The sequence below is a fragment of the Bubalus kerabau genome, chromosome 17, assembly GCF_029407905.1.
Source record: "Bubalus kerabau isolate K-KA32 ecotype Philippines breed swamp buffalo chromosome 17, PCC_UOA_SB_1v2, whole genome shotgun sequence".
NCBI classification, from domain to species: domain Eukaryota; kingdom Metazoa; phylum Chordata; class Mammalia; order Artiodactyla; family Bovidae; genus Bubalus; species Bubalus kerabau.
Window position 1 is genome coordinate 23,822,501 of NC_073640.1, and position 17,533 is coordinate 23,840,033.

The window sequence follows — 17,533 nt, forward strand, 5'->3', positions numbered from 1 at the left end:
CAGGCACAATGAAAGGCAATGACTATAAAGTTCCTGTGGGCCCCTGAAGGAATTAATCTTTAAAAAAAGAAGAACCTAACTCACTCTACTAATGGAAGTATAATCTGAAGACCATTTTAGCAGTTTAAATCAAGAGTCTTTAAAATGTGCGTATCTGTTGACCCATAAATCCCATTTCCAGAAACCAGGGATATTTACAAAGATGTAGGCATAGACTAGGATATTAACTCTTGTATTGTCTGTATCACAAAATTGGAAACAAGTCATCTAGTAAACATTAATAAATTCAATATTTCCAGTGGAATATTATAAATCATTTAAAATGTGCCTAAAGTATGACTATCAGATTAGTCATTCATTGACTTAAAATGAATGACATGGAAAATGTTCAAATATATTTGAAGTGAGGAAGCAAGTTGTAAATTTCCACATGTAGCATATCTCACTTCTTTACAAATGATGTAACAGTAGCACATTTACCAAGGGCTTTCTGAATTCTAGGTATGGTTCTAAACATTTTATAAATATTCATTCATTCATGCTTACAATCCCAGTGGTACCACTATTTTTCAGTCCACTTTAGAGATGAAATTGCTGGGACACAGAGAAGTTACTGATGTACCTGAGGTCACATAGCCAAAAAGTGGCAGAGCTTGGCTCTCAAATTCACATACTCTGGCCACAGCCCATGCTTAACTGCTACACTATACTGCTGCAGACATGTGTTTATATGCATAAAGTATCTAGGAGGAAAAAGGAAAGTTTTACTGCCTACCCTTTGCTAATAAATAGTCTGTTTTTTTTTTATAATGAGTATACATGAAATACATTTTTTCAAAGTTAGTACATATATATATAATATATATGTATATATATATACATATATGTGTGTGTGTATGTGTGTGTGTGTGTGTGTGTGTGTGTGTATTTTTTAGCTCAATGTGGCTTAGATGGTAAAAAATCTGCCTGCAATGTGGAAGACCCAGGTTTGATCCCTGGGTCAGGAAGATCTCCTGGAAAAGGAAATGGCAACCCACTGCAGTATTCTTGCCTGGAGAATTTCATGGACAGAGGAGCTTGGCGGGCTACAGTTAATGAGTTGCAGAGTCAGACATAATTGAGTGACTCACACTTTCACTTTCATATATTTTTAACTTTTTATTTTATATTGGAGTATATTGCCATCCTGTTTATTTAACTTATATGCAGAGTACATCATGAGAAATGCTGGAGTGAAAGAAACACAAGCTGGAATCAAGATTGCCGGGAGAAACATCAATAACCTCAGATATGCAGATGACACCACCCTTATGGCAGAAAGTGAAGAGGAACTCAAAAGCCTCTTGATGAAAGTGAAAGTGGAGAGTGAAAAAGTTGGCTTAAAGCTCAACATTCAGAAAACGAAGATTGTGGCATCCGGTCCCATCACTTCATGGGAAATAGATGGGGAAACAGTGTCAGACTTTATTTTTCTGGGGCCAAAATCACTACAGATGGTGACTGCAGCCATGAAATTAAAAGACGCTTACTCCTTGGAAGGAAAGTTATGACCAACCTAGATAGCATATTCAAAAGCAGAGACATTACTTTGCTAACAAAGGTTCATCTAGTCAAGGCTATGGTTTTTCCAGTGGTCATGTATGGATGTGAGAGTTTGACTGTGAAAAAGGCTGAGCACCAAAGAATTGATGCTTTTGAACTGTGGTGTTGGAGAAAACTCTTGAGAGTCACTTGGACTGCAAGGAGATCCAGCCAGTCCATTCTGAGGGAGATCAGCCCTGGGATTTCTTTGGAGGAATTAATGCTGAAGCTGAAACTCCAGTACTTTGGCCACCTCATGCAAAGAGTTGACTCATTGGAAAAGACTCTGATGCTGGGAGGGATTGGGGGCAGGAGGAGAAGGGGAAGACAGAGGATGAGATGGCTGGATGGCATCACTGACTTGATGGACGTGAGTCTGAGTGAATTCTGGGAGTTGGTGATGGACAGGAAGGCCTGGCGTGCTGCGATTCATGGGGTCGCAAAGAGTCAGACATGGATGAGCGACTGATCTGATCTGATCTGATAGCCACTTAGCAATGTTGCGATAGTTTCAGGTGGAGAGCAAAGGGATGCAGCCATACATGTACAAGTATCCATTCTCCCCCAGACTCCCCTGTCATTCAGGCTGCAACATAACTCTGAGCAGAGCTCCCTGTGCTGTTCAGTAGGTGCTTGTTGGTTATCCACTTTAAATGTAGCAGTGTGTACAGGATGATCCCTTCTAAATTTTTAAAGAATGGAAAATCCATTGACCATAACAACCAAAAATTAGAGAAAAATAAAAAAGATGTACAAAGGACAGGGAGGCTGGGCATCTGCCCAGTGAGCAAAACTAAGGAGGAGAACCAGTCTCTAAAATTCTGCACAGGTCCTAGCCTGGACAGGTCCTTTCCATACCTGTTCTGCTGTACAACAGAAGGTGCAAATATGCAAAATGAGGAAGGAAGCAGCAGCCAGAAGGTGAACTGGCAAATTCAGCTGGGTAAGAGTTCTTTCAGGATAGGAGAGAATTTGAGAGGAGAGTTGAACAGGGAGAAGGAGCCAGTGAGCAGACAGTAAAAATGCATGACAGTGAAGAGACTAGGTAAGTGGGAGGGTTAGGTAACTGAAGATGAAAGAAAGCAGAGAGAGACAAGACCTCACTTATACAAGACCTTAAGAAGTGTGCAAGGGAACAACCCATCCACACCTCCCCTGTCCTCATGTGATCTGATGAGCAGCTGGAGCTCAGAAAAGGCCAAACGTTTGGAGCCGCCAACTTACTGATGAAAGGATGGAGCTCATCATGGACATGTGGAATAACTTCACAGCAGTGATTTGGAGCCGAGCAGAAGCTAGATACCAGCGATCTGTGATGGTGCTCTTCAGCCGGTTAGTCTACTCCAAGTGACACCAGTAGAATTAAAAGGCAGCACTCAGGCCTTTGGCACGATGCTCTGCCCACTGACCCAGTGGCCCAGGCTTCTGGCTCACTGCGGTCATTAATGTCTGTCAGCCCACGATGCTAGGTTGTAATTCTCCCCCTTTGACCAAAGCTTCAGTGGGTAGAACTGCTTTGGAAAGTAGGACATTCATTCTGAGCTAGGGAAAAATTCTAGAATATATTTAAAGAAATGCAGCTGGCTGTGTTACTATTAGGACCATATAGTCATTCAAACTATAATAACAAATTCAAACTATTGCCTAATAAAAATACTTTGGGAATAAGTGACTGATATATAACCAATATATAAATGTGTGCTTCTGAGGTACTTGAAGGTGCTAGAAAACAGAAATTAAAACAGATTCTATTCAATATTTTAAGGATATCACTCCGTCTTATTCCCATTTTCAGCTTCTATTTTAAGAAGGACTCTTCCCTTCTTCATAGGTTCCCCATTCTTATTACTGCCAATATAAGGTTAAATAAATATAGTTCCACTCCACATTTTGCTTCACTTAGCAGATGTACTCAATATTTTCACACGGTCACATTTAGAATTACAGCAAAAGACCATATTCAAGTCAAGAAACAATTGTCTTTCACAATCATTCTACAACCAGAACTCTCAAATTAATGAGTTTAATAGCAGATTTTTCCTCCTTTGGACACTAACCTCTTTCTGTCTTTAGATATAACATATGATACCTGGGAAGCATGCAGAAATTATGCACAGACATGCACTCAGATTGTAAAAACCTCATTGTAGAAATAGCTATCCCTACAGTAAGTAGTTATATAACTTTTTTTGCCTCCTTATTATTGCAGTACATAATTCACTCCTCTGCAAGTTCAAATTGCATATTACAGCACATTAATGTTGGTCTTCCTTTATAGCAACCTATCATATGGTTAGCATTCTCATTTATAACTTAAATTACTTTTATTTCTCCAGCCATTTCACCTAACTACTTTGAATCAAATGGGAAAACCTTCATATATCCCAGGTTGCAGAAATATGCTGTCGTAAGAGCTGGCTGGAGTGCAACGTTATCCGTATATGTGGCTGCACCCCTGTCTGAGGTCAGTGGCCCTTCTGAATCCACAAAAACCAAAGGGATGTGTGTGGGGCTCCCTGACTCCATTTAGAAGCAGCCTCAGAAGTGGGTAGAACTGAAGACCAGCTATGCCTTTAATAAAGACCATAGCCAAATATATTGTTTTAAATAGAGAAGAACAAAGGTGGGGTGGGGTGGGTTGAAACCCTCCAGTGGCTTCCCATTTACCCTAAGATGAGAATGGAAGTATTGGCCTTTCCAGGTCTGCACCCTGTCTGCCTCTCTGGTCTCCTCATGCACCCCTCTGCTTTGCTCCCCACCCCACCCTATAGAGATAATTTCACCTCTTTGAAAACAACTCTAATTCAATCATTAGATCCTCTCAGAAACTCTTTCCTGGTCTCCCAACTGAATCACTTTGTTCAAGCATATAATCTTGGGCGGGATAATTTACTGAAAATTTTTTGTTACATATACATTTGTGATTTTTCTTTCTCACATTTCAAGCTTGTAGTTTGAACTTTTTGTTCTTCTTTGCCTTACCAAGTTTTGCAGAGCAGACAGCAGAAGCCTCCTGTTTTGCCAGCAGTTTAAAACCATTGAAGAGATAATGCTAGACCTTCAGAGAAGAGACAGGTGAGAGATCCTATAAGCAGTGGAGACCTTCTCCTTGCTCCCAAATGGCCCTTCAAAGAAATGGCAAGACTTCCAAAGGATGGCTGAGGGTGTTTTTGGAGAACTTAAGAGTCAAATAGAGGCAAGCCTCTGACCTCAAGGATGCTTATGCATTGAACAATAAAGATATCAGCAAAGACCATGAAGGTCTGTGACCTGGAAACCTGTACTGCACTGTCCAGGTACTACCAGAGTTCCCTGGGTTTGGAGTGACCAGGAGGATGATGCAATCCCAACACAGACAGAATTGGAATCTCCCACTTACCTGGCTGGAGGAAAACTCAGGCAACTTAAAAGAATGTGATACTTCTCGCATATCTGAGTTTTAGATACAAACATAATGTTCATATCTGCTATAGTCTCATCTTGCTCACACAGTGCACTCATCTATAGTTTTCAAATTTTCAAACACATATATACATTTTTTTCTCATTAATGTCTTTTTTCTAAGCTCTATGAGAGGGACTGTCTGTGTTTGCTCACTATCCAACCTCAAGGTTCTAGCACAACACTTAACACACAGTGGGTGTTGATACACTCCTTTCTTAGATTTAATTGCATACAGTAAAATGCACAGATCCTAGGTGAATTTTGGCAAAGGTATCTACTCATTCAAGTAACATTTCAATCACTGTATAGAGCATCACCATCACCCTAGAAAGTTCTCTCTTGTCTCTTTACAGCTGTATCCCTCTTTCTACCAGTGTGTGTTGGTGTGGTGTGTGCACACTCAGTCATGTCCGACTCTTTGTGACCCTATGGACCGCAGCCCACCAGGTTCCTCTGTCCCAAGATTTCCCAGGCAAGAATACTGGAGTGAGTTGCCATTTCCTCCTCCAGGGGATCTTCCCGACCCAGGGATTGAAACTGCATCTCTGTCTCCTGCATTGGCAGGTGGATTCTTTATCACTTCTCCACCTGGGAAGCCCTTTCTGCCAGAGGTGATCACTATTCTGAGTGCTATCACCACAGATGAGTTCTGCCAGTCCTTTCACCTGATGTAGATGGAAACATGCTGTATGAACTCTCTTGCATCTTGATTGACTGACTCATTATAATGTTTTTGACATTCACCCATGTGTTATATGAATGTGTAATTTGTTCCTTTTTTGGCACACACTATTCCATTGCATGGAGTTACCACCATTTGTCTGTCCATCAACAAGAAAATGTAAACATGTTGTTTTGGGTATTTTACTATTATGAATAAAGCTGCAATGAACATTCTTGCACACGTCATTCTGTAGAAATAAATATGCTTCCACTCCTCTTGGGTAAACAGGTAGAAGTTGAATGGCTGGACCATATGGTAGGTGTATGTTTACATAAGAAACTGTCAATTTTTCACAGTAGTTGTACGATTGTGTACCTCCAGTAACAATACATCAGCAGTCCAGTTGCTCTGAATCTGTCCCAGCATTAGATATCATTAGTCTTTTCAAATTTTAGAGGTTTTAGTAAACATATAGTAGCATCTTTCTGTGTTTTGTTTTGTTTTGTTGTTTGGCTACACAGCACAGCTTGCAGGGTCTTAGTTCCCCAACAGTAAATCAAACCTGGCTGCAGATAGTGAAAGCACCAAGACCTAACCACTGGACTGACAGGGAATTCTCATAATACTGTAGTTATAATTTGTCTTGTCCAGCAGGCTTAAAGTTCAATTTTTAATGAGTGTTTAGAGCTATTCAGGTCATCTATCTATTCTCTAATCAGTTTTGATAAGCTTCATTTTTTAAGAATATTGTATAATTTGGTGGCATAATCTGATATCCAGTTTAATAATTAACATTGATTTTTGTGTTTTCTCTCTTCTTTCTTGATCAGTCTTGTTAGGAATTTGTCAATTTTTTAAATACTTGTTCAATAATCAACTATTGGGCTTGGCATATTTATTTATTGCTTTCCATTTTTATGTTATTTCTTTTTTCTTCCCTGGTGGCTCAGATGGTAGTCTACCTCCAATGTGGGAGACCCGGATTCAATCCCTGAGTTGGAAAGATACCCTTGAGAAGGAAATGGCAATCCACTCCAGTATTCTTGCCTGGGGAATCCCATGGACAGAGAAGTCTGGTGGGCTACAGTCCATGGGGTCGCAAAGAGTCAGACATGATTGAGTGACTAACACACATTTTTTTTTTTAATTTACTTTGACTTTTGTTGCTGTTTTTCCTAGCTTTTTAAGGTAGAAACTTATATAATTTTAGATCTTTCTTCTTTTCTAAAATAAGCATTTAAAAATAACAATTTTCTGTCTTAGCACCCTTTCAAAATTTGTAGGGTTTTTACTGTTATTTAGTTCAAAATATTTTCTAATTTCCCTTATAAATTCTTCTTTGAATCATGGATTATTTAGTAGTGTGTTTTTAGTCTCAAAATATTTCAGGAATTTGTAGACACATTTTTACTACTGATTTCTAATTTAATATTGCCATGGCCAGAGAACACATTTTTGTATTATTTCAATTTTTAAAATTTTGGGGGGTTTGTTTTATGGCCCAGAATTGATCTATCGTGCTTAGTATTTTATGTACACTTGATAAGAACACATGCTACACATTTGTTGATTATATCGCTTCAGTGGTGTCTGACTCTTTATGACCCCATGGACTGTACCCACCAAGCTCCTCTGTTCGTGGGATTCTCTAGGAAAAAATAGTGAAATGGGGCACCATTTCCTCCACCAGGGGATCTTCCCAACCCAGGGATCATGAACCCTTGTCTCTTGTGTCTCCTGTATTGGCAGGTGGGTTCTTTACCAATAGTGCCACCTGGGAAGCCCCATAAGAATGTTATAAATGTCTATTAAGTCAGGTTGGTTGACAGTGTTGTTCAAATCATCTATACCCTTTCTGATTTTTTGTCTCCTTTTTGATCAGTTACTGAGAAAGGAACACTGAGTCTCCCAACTCTGATTGTGGATTGATCTATTTCTCCCTTTAGTTCTGTCAGTATTTACTGCATGTAGTTTGAAGTACTATTTGACACACATACATTTAGGATTATCGTGTTTTCTTGATGAATTGACCCTATTCTTATGAAATCTCTCTCTCTTGTGTCTGGTAATATTTTCTGTTTTGAAGTCTTTTTTGTCTGATTAACAGAGGCATACCAGTTTTCTTATGAGTACTGTTTGCACAGCATATCTTTTTCCTTTTTGACTCTTCATCTATCTGCAATTTTATACTTAAGGGACATCGCTGCAGACAGCACTTAGTTGTTTACCCATCCTGATAATCTTGGCTTTGTAACTGGAGTATTTGTTCCCATTTAAATGTAAATAGTCATTGATAAAGATTGGATTTTAATATACTATTTGGGGTCTTTTCCTGCTATTTTTCTTCTTCTAGTCTCTGATCCTTGACTACCCTTTCCTGCCTTCTTTCATACTCATTGAGTACCTTTTTAGAATTTCATGATTTTCTTGTTTGTAATTTGTGTACTTTCTATTGCTGCTCATGAGAATCATAATAGACACTTATTAACTGAGTAAATGAGTGTGCAGTGTGTACCCACTCCTACTAATCCCTCATCAAACCTGGGAGGAGAAGACCACGAGCCCTAGTGCAGCCAAAATGGACAGCATGCCAGTGCAGTGGAAATGTCTTCATTTCAGGTTCACTTTTTGACATTAAAGAGCTCTAGTCTCAACTCGAGCACAACTGCTTCTTGGTTTGGTTGCGGTTTTACTCCTTCCTTAGTCCAATTATCTTTCCGTCTATTAAATACACATTTCTTCCTCTGGCTATATGTCAGAATCACCTTTGAAGATTTTAAAAACTATGGATGGCTAGATCCTATCCAAGATCTACTGAATCAGAATCTTCCGAAAGCTTCCAATATACAAATAAAGTTGAGAACCACTACATTACTGACTGTCCATTAAATGCTGGGCCCTGGCTATAAGCAATAATCCTTTAATGCCTCCTACCTATGTGCCACAAAGCAGGAAATGTATACAAGTTCCTTCTCTCTTCTAATTATGTACAAGGCTAGAAGGGGAAAAAAATAGAAACTAACGAAGCTCATCAGGTTTCTAATAGGGTTTTTTTTGCCCCCTTTTCTTTTCTAGAGATTGGGCTCCTTGAGGCACATTGTAATTCAAACTAATACCATAGGAAAAGGGAGGAGTGTTGGAATTGCAATGGCAAAATCTAATGGCAGCAAAAGAAAATTACAAAAAAAAAAAAAAGAAAGAAAGAAAATAGCCTTATCAATAATGTACTAGATATTAGCCATAAAAAGGAATGCACTTGAATCAGTTCTAATGAGGTAGATGAACCTAGAGCCTACCATACAGGGTGAAGTAAGTCAGAAAGAGAAAAACGAATATCATATGTTAACATATATGTATGGAATCTAGAAAGATGGTACTGATGGACATATTTGCAGGGCAGCAATGGAGATACAGATATTGCTGTTGTTGTTCAATCTTCAAGTCGTGTCTGACTCTTTGCGACCTTATGGACCGCAGCACACCAGGCTTCCCTGTCTTGCACTATCTTTCAGAGTTTACTCAAACTCATGGTCTTTGAGTTGGTGATGCTGATATAGACGCAGACATAGAGAAGAGAATAGTGGATCCAGTGGGGGAAGGAGAAGGTGGGACAAATTGAGAGTGTAGCATTGAAACATATACGTTACCATATGTAACATTAGATAGCCAGTAGGAATTAGCTGTGTGATGCAGGGAGCTCAGATCAGGTGCTCTGTGACAACCTAGAGGGGTGGTATGGGGTGGGAGGCGGGAGGGAGGTTCAAGAGGGAGGAGACATGTGTATACCTATGGCTGATTCATGTTGATGGATGGCAGAGACCAATACAATACTGCAAAGCAATTATCTTCCTATTAAAAATAAATAAATTTTAAAAATAGTGTACTAGAAAAAGATGGAGAAAGCAATGGCACCCCACTCCAGTACTCTTGCCTGGAAAATCCCATGGACGGAGGAGCCTGGTAGGCTGCAGTCCATGAGGTCGCTAAGAGTCAGACACAACCGAGCGACTTCACTTTCACTTTTCACTTTCATGCATTGGAGAAGGAAATGGCAACCCACTTCAGTATTCTTGCCTGGAGAATCCCAGGGATAGAGGAGCCTGGTGGGCTTCTGTCTACAGGGTCGCACAGAGTCGGACATGACTGATGTGACTTGGCAGTAGCAGCAGCAGAAAAAGAAACATTACCCCTTCACACTTCCTCTTTATGTTCTCTGTGTATGGACTGTGCATTCTTATAATGCCCAAAGTATTTCTAAGCCATTGACTCCATCTCTACTCAGTGGATGCTCTGGTTGGTCTATCATGACCAGCTAACAAAAGCCAGTGGACACTCAGAGCTTCATGCAGGGTCTCGGGGCCCTACAAGGCCATAACCATACCCAAAGTCGAGTGAATTCCTTAATCTTTTCAATGAGGCAGAGCATGCTTTGTGATTTACCATTCACCCTGAAAGCCTCGTTGATGGTATGTATCTCTCAGAGGTTCAGCAAGGAAAATGGAAACCTGCTGTTCTGGTGGGAAAACCCAAGACACCTTTCCACCAATTCTTATTGCCCTGGAAGCTGTACAGCCCAAGAAAAAAAAAAAACAAAGAAAAACAGAAAACTATAGCAAGGCGTGGTTCATGGAATTACTACTGTAATACTAGAGAAATATACTGGTGCCTTTAATGATAGCTGAGACACTTGCTCTTTTCCAAATTACTCGAGTTATGTGTGCTGTACCATGAGTGTCATAACATGGGGTTTTACCCGGCTTTTGTTTTTAGTCCATTTTGGGGTAGACAAGAATCATGTGATTATAGTGATACTTTGCATGGCTGCCTAGAAAATCAGGTAAGGCTGCCATACATGAAAATGGGCACCAGGCAGAGGTGCCCAGAAGCTAAACTCAAAATGTCCACTAACACCTCCCTTACCTCATGGGCCTAAATGCAAGCTGGAGGGGAACTGGGGTTTCACACACAGGTGAGAAAGCTCATTGCCTTGAACTGGGTGTGCCTTGTAGGATGTCACACTAGCTTACAGGAAATCCTGCTGGGAACAGAGGAAGCAAGCTTCTCCCAAACCAGAGGTTTCAAACTGGAAGCATGCAGGCTGGAAATAACCGCATCAGGGTTTCTGCAGCCCTTTATACACCTGTGTATGAGTTAGAAGGGCTTCCCTGGTGGCTCAGTGGTAAAGAAAAAAAAAAAACAAACCTGCCTGCCAAGGCAGAAGACACAGGTTCAATCCCTAGATTGGGAAGATTCCATGGAGGAGGAAATGGCAACCTACTCCAGTATTCATGCCTGGCGAATCCCACAGACAGAAGAGCCTGGAGGGCTATACAGTCCATGAGGTCACAAAGATCTGGGCACAATTTTGTGACTAAACAATGAGTTAGAAAAAGGTATACTCCTAGGTCACCTGTGTAGACCTACTCAAGGGCCCTCAGCTAAAACATAACCTTCCCAATTGTACACGATGGCCACAGAGGCCATACATGCTTTGTCTCTTTTTAAAATATTTTCAGAATATTTTACAAAAAAAACTCCACCGGATTTATATTTTCTCTTGAAAAACCAGAATGGTGGCACACTGAATTCACATTCCCCATGACAGCCATCATAAATGTAATTAGCAGATGCCCATTTGCGATGGGCCATGTGCTCTCCAGTTCAGTGCCATCCATTCCACTCCCCAATGTCCTTCACTGGCCTCACTTTGCTCACTAACCTGCCAGACACTAAGGACATTAAAGTTTGCAGCCACTCAAGGATTTCAGGGCCCAGAGTAGCACGCAGTGTCAGGGTTAGTTTTCCTTCTTGCCTCCCTGAAACAGTGAAAAGAGATTCCATGGGGACCAACACTGCTCTTACATGGAGGTTAAACTGGTGGGATCTGAAGTTAGCTTGCCCTGAGTTTAAGGACCTTATCTGCCACTTCCTGCCTTTTTGACCTCCACCTGAAATCTGATTCCTACTCACTTCTGCCTTTCCTTTAAGGTTCAGCCTGAAAGGCACCTCCTCCCAGAGGCTCTCTCAGACTGCCTCCCCCTGCAGGGATCAACCTGAACCTCAATACCAAAGGTACACACCCTATATAATGAGCCTACACGCCCTCATGACAGTGGTCGATCATCTAGGTAGGCTTCAGGGAGTCTATGCACCTGGCTGAAATGAAATGTAAAATATTGTGTATATGTGATTTTATGTATTTTGGGAACAAGATAGTAGACAGCTTTCACCCGATCTCCAAACGGATTTGCAAACACAAAAGCTTTAAGAACCACTATTCAGAGCCTTTATCTATACTAATTTTCCCCATGTGGAGTTTTCCTTTTAATATCTTATCATTCTTAATTATTATGTTTATTTATGCATCAGGTAAGATCACAGCCATGGTGCAGAAACAAACAACTCCAAAACCTCAGGAGCTTACAATAATAAATGTTTATTTCTCACACAAAATCCACTCTGGTGCTAGATAATTCTTCCAGGCTACTGCCTTCCATTTAATGAGTCAGCTCATACTTTTATAGCAGCTTATGCTTCCACAACTGCCAACAAAGGGATGGAGAATCTCACACCAAGCAATCAAATCCTTCTTTCTAGAAACAAAACATGTCACTTGCTCTTCCATTTCAATGGGCAAAACAAATTCTTACCTAACCTAGTGAGGGTAAGAAAGTTCTAACCTCCATATGCTCAAAAGAAGAGAACTGAAAATATTAGCAAGCAGTTGACCTGAAAGAGTAGACTACTGACCTAAGTAACTGTGGAGAATGGTATTTTGACTAGAAACTATAAAGCTAAAAAAAAAAAACAAACAAAAAACAAAAAAAACCTGCATATAATCTTTGGACTTTAGTTAGTAGTTTCTCTCTCAGGGATGTGGGTTAATAATTCTGGAGCTATGTGTTCAAGTCACTAGACTTGAACAAATATGTAAATAAATGGTAGATAGTGGGAACCAGGATTCTGTCAGAGAAAGAAATTTGCAAATAAGCAGGCAGGCCTGTATGCAGGTCAAGAAGGAACAGTTAGAACCAGGCATGGAACAAGGGATTGGTTTCAAATTGGGAAAGGAGTATGTCAAGGCTGTAGATCATCACCCTGCTTATGTAGCTTATATACAGGGTACATCATGTGAAATGCTGGGCTGGATGGATCACAAGCTGGAATCAAGACTGCCGGGAGAAATATCAATAACCTCAGATATGCAGATGACACCACCCTAATGGCAGAAAACAAAGAGGAACTAAAGAGCCCCTAGATGAGGGTGAAAGAGGAGACTGAAAAATCTGGCTTAAAAGTCAACATTCAAAAATCTATAATCGTGGCATCTGGTCCCATCATTTCATGGCAAATAGATAGGGAAATAGTGGAAACAGTGGCAGATTTTATTTTCTTAGGCTCCAACATTACTGCAGACAGTGACTGCAACCACAAATTAAAGGACACTTGCTCTTTGGAAGGGAAGCTGTGACAAACCTGCTGCTGCTGCTGCTGCTGCTAAGCCGCTTCAGTCGTGTCCGACTCTGTGAGACCCCATAGACGGCAGCCCACCAGGCTCCCCCGTCCCTGGGATTCTCCAGGCAAGAACACTGGAGTGGGTTGCCATTTCCTTCTCCAATGCAGGAAAGTGAAAAGTAAAAGTGAAGTCGCTCAGTCGCGTCTGACTCTTAGCGACCTCATGGACTGCAGCCCACCAGGTTCCTCCGTCCATGGGATTTTCCAGGCCAGAGTACTGGAGTGGGGTGCCATTGCCTTCTCCAGTGACAAACCTAGAGTATACTAAAAAGCAGATACATTACTTTGCCAATAAAGGTCCATATAATCAAAGCTATGGTCTTTCCAGTAGTCATGTTTGGATGTGAGAGTTGGATCATAAAGAAGGCATGCATATGCATGCATGCTAAGTTGCTTCAGTCATATCCTGACTCTTTGCGACCCTATGGACTGTAGCCCTCCAGGTTCCTCTGTCCATGGAATTATCCAGGCAAAATACTGAAGTGGGTTGGCACTTCCTTCTCCAGGGGATCTTCCCGAACAGGGGTCAAACCTGCATCTCCAGTGTCTCTCTTGCATTGGCAAGCAAATTCTTTATTACTGAGCCACATGGGAGGCTTATATATACATATATGTATATGTGTGTATATATATATGTGTGTGTGTGTATGTATATATAGCTAAATATAAAATATAAAAATACATTCAATAATTCAGTATATAAAATAATTCAATAATTAACCTAGAAACTGTCTGACACATAAATACTCAATAAATATCTTATTAGTATATAAGATAATAAAAAGAAGAATCTAGCTGCTGATATGGATATATTCCCATGATATACATTCAAAAATCATCTCTCATACTAACTGAAAGGTTTTTCTGGGGTTCCTTATCGGTCCTAGAAGTGAAGGAAGAGACAAAGATTCCTTCCTCCTCAACCCTGTTATCTGAGTAGGGGGTGGGGGACTGAGGCCTGAGGTCTCAACCTTGGCATCTGGGCCCACTGCCTCTCAGAAACAGCTGCTCCTCTCTCCCTTGCCACTCACAGGCCAGAAGGGTTAGCGGAGGTGGATCTGAGCAGATGACCCCTGGGACCCACAGGTCAAACACAGGCTGGGAGAGGGGAGGGCCCCAAGGAGTAGCAGCTGCTGTTTGCTGGGCTGGGTCTCCTGGGGATTATTTGTTTAAGTTTCAGTGAAATGATTTTAATTTAGTGGATCTATGTTTTATGTTTAGTTTTTCAAAAAAAGATTTTCAATCTAGCCTCAGACCTCCCTAGAGATTGTTGATAGTACTTTAAGTACTCAATTATTTGGTCTGATATGAGAACAATTGTTTGAGGTCACAGGCTTGACCAGGAGATCCCTAAGTCAACCACCAAGACACTTCCTTCTGCTTGTGTTATTATTTTATTTTATTCTTCAAAACAAATAATATAGCTAGATGTGATTTGAAATATTAAATCTACCAAAGACTTGCCTCCTACTCATCCCGTCGTCTAGTTCATTCTTTAAAGGCAATGACTTTATTAGTTCTCAGGTGTGCTTTTTGGATTCTTCCAGACTTTTGGGTTTTTTGCCCAAGCAGGCAAACATTCAAATATACATATTTGGTTTCAGTTTTGTTTTCTGTTATTTCTTTTAATAGGAAATTTTTCTCAGATCTCCATGATAGGTGCTACGTTTGTTTCTGTGTGCTAAAATGCATTCTGAACTTAATGACATTTTAAACAAACTAGTGTTTTAATAATGGCATCCTCATTCATTTGAAAACAATTCCTATGGGGGTTTAAGAGAACCTTTACTACACTGTATCACACAGCAGCTTTAAGGAAAGGAGTGGATATATCTGTAAAGTACTAAAAGATCCACTAAGGAGGAATGTTTTGGAGTAACTGTATTTACGCTTTGATTAAAACTGTCTCCAAAATATTCCAAAGTCACTGAGAGCGCATACAGAAGCATACAACATTCTTCAGAAAGTTACATGCCAAACCAAGAACAATGGGGAAGGGAACAAAATGGATGAGAGTCAGGGTTGGGCGGTCAAAGGGGTCATTAGCAGAGTACATACTGTGCTACGACATACCATTAGGTGGCACTTCTGGCTTCCTGGCTGGCATCAGCCCAACTGGTCGGTGCCCATACCACACTGCTGTCAGGCATTTTGAATCTCACCTGGTCATTAGCCTTATCTTTACTATTCAAGTATTTTAGCAAATTAATTTTCTTTTGAAATTAAACATGTATCTAATAAGAAAGGAATCTATATGCAAGGTTTACGTATTTTATCCACAGAAAGAACTCAGTGCCTATGGCTGTGCAGTCCTGCAATCCACTGATTTATAAACCATAGTTTTCCAAAAGCTAAAGGATGCTTCTTCAACACTTCCAGCTGGACTCGAAATGTACCAAGGATTCCACCTCCAGTCTGGGAATGGTCTCTCAGTGCACTGAGGTGGATTAACTCCCTATTGTTCAAATCCCAAATGTGATCTTCCTCCTCAGCCTAAGCCACTTCAATGCTGAGTGAAAGGGGAGGAGGGTCCCTCTAGGATCATTCCCACCTAATAGGCTGCAAAGATAAGGACTGCTCATCAGAAATCAAAATCACCTCCGACAACTTTTAGGAGTCAGCAAACACAAAGGGCCAAATAAGTATTTCTGGCTTTCTAGGCCAGATGGTCTCTGTGGACATTACTCAGCTCTGTCATTGCTGTGCAATATGGAAACAAAGGGGTATGTCTGTGTTCCAATAGAACATTCTTTACAAAAAGGGGACTGTGGCAAGCCATGGTTTATAAACCACTGAGGCTGACAACTACCATTGCCAACACCTTATCTATCTCTAACTCATCACTGGTCTGAGGTATCAAAAACCCAACAGCAGATATGGAGTCTGAGTCTTGGTTGAGACTTTATAGATTAGGAGACCTGCAGAGAATAAAGGCCCCAAAGCGATTCCACTCAGCACTGCCTGGTGACCCCAAAGATAAAGGACTCTCTGATGGTGTGTGACATTTGACCTCCTGTACTCAAGGAAGTCCTGGTCCTCAGAGGCACAAGTTCACCCAAGACCCCCAAATGAGGAAGTGGACAGGAGCCAGATGAAGAAGGGAAGTTTCCATTTTTATTCTCCAATCTGAGTTTTTCTCTCTCTCAGCATTTGAATACTTGTCTCCAAAATTTAAGTAGGAATATATAGAGAATCAAGGGCTTCCCAAGTAGCTCAGTGGTAAAGAATCCACCTGCCAATGCAGGAGATGCAGGAGGCGCGAGTTCGATCCCTGGGTCTGGAAGATCCCTTGGAGGAAGAAATGGCAACCCACTCCAGTATTCCTGCCTGGAGAATTCCATGGACTGAGGAGGCTGGCAGGCTACAGTCCATGGGGTCTCAAAGAGTCAGTCACGACAGAGTGACTAAGCATGCCCACACGCATATAGAGAACTGAAATGTATTAGTCAGTCACAAATCCCACCTGGGTTAGGCAGACTTTCCCTGATAAGACCCTATCTATTGTAAAGCTCCCACATCACACAAGAAATCTATCTTTATCTTAAGTAATAAGCATTATGCCAGTCAATCTTTCTGTGGCAGGTTGACACATCATTAAACCAAACATGAGGATTAAAGAAAAACAAAGCCCCATCAAAACTCCCATTTCTTTTATATGTAATAATACAATAAAGGCAACTCTTAAAATTATAGGATGTCCCACATTCAGCCTGACCAGGTGGGGTTATTCCAGGTTTTCTCCAAGCATGCCATACCAACTGGAATGCCAATCTTAAACACAGTACTGAGGAGCTCAAGGAACAGAAGAAGCAAATATAACAGAAACAATCATTTTCAAGTTCTCCTAAAAATGGCTGAAAGGTTTTCTGGGGTTTTTTGGTACCCAATTAGAGGTAAGGGGAAGTGGAGAAAGATCTAAAATTGTGATTAGCGTATTATTTTTCCCTCTTGCTCCCAATTAGAGAGAGGTTTTTTCTTTCACTAGAGATGCATAGTTATTAAATCATGATGTCTTTCTTTAAAAAACCAATTTATAGCAGAGGGCTCCATACTGCTGCCACTTCTGCAAGGTTGCTTATAATTGCTCCATGCAACGCTTTGACTAATTAAATCACACAAGAGATTGTTTCTTAGTAACACACCTGGTCCACGCTTTGTTGTTGGCTTTCATTAAAGCACTGTGTCTCATGCTGCCTTGTAGCATGAAAGGATATTAATCAGGTAAATGGCCATTAAAAGTCATATCAATGTTTGCGGTGCAGTGATTATTTTTTTAAATCTTGAACAAAGGAGTTTTCTTTGAAATCTCAGGGCTGGTCTCCAACCATG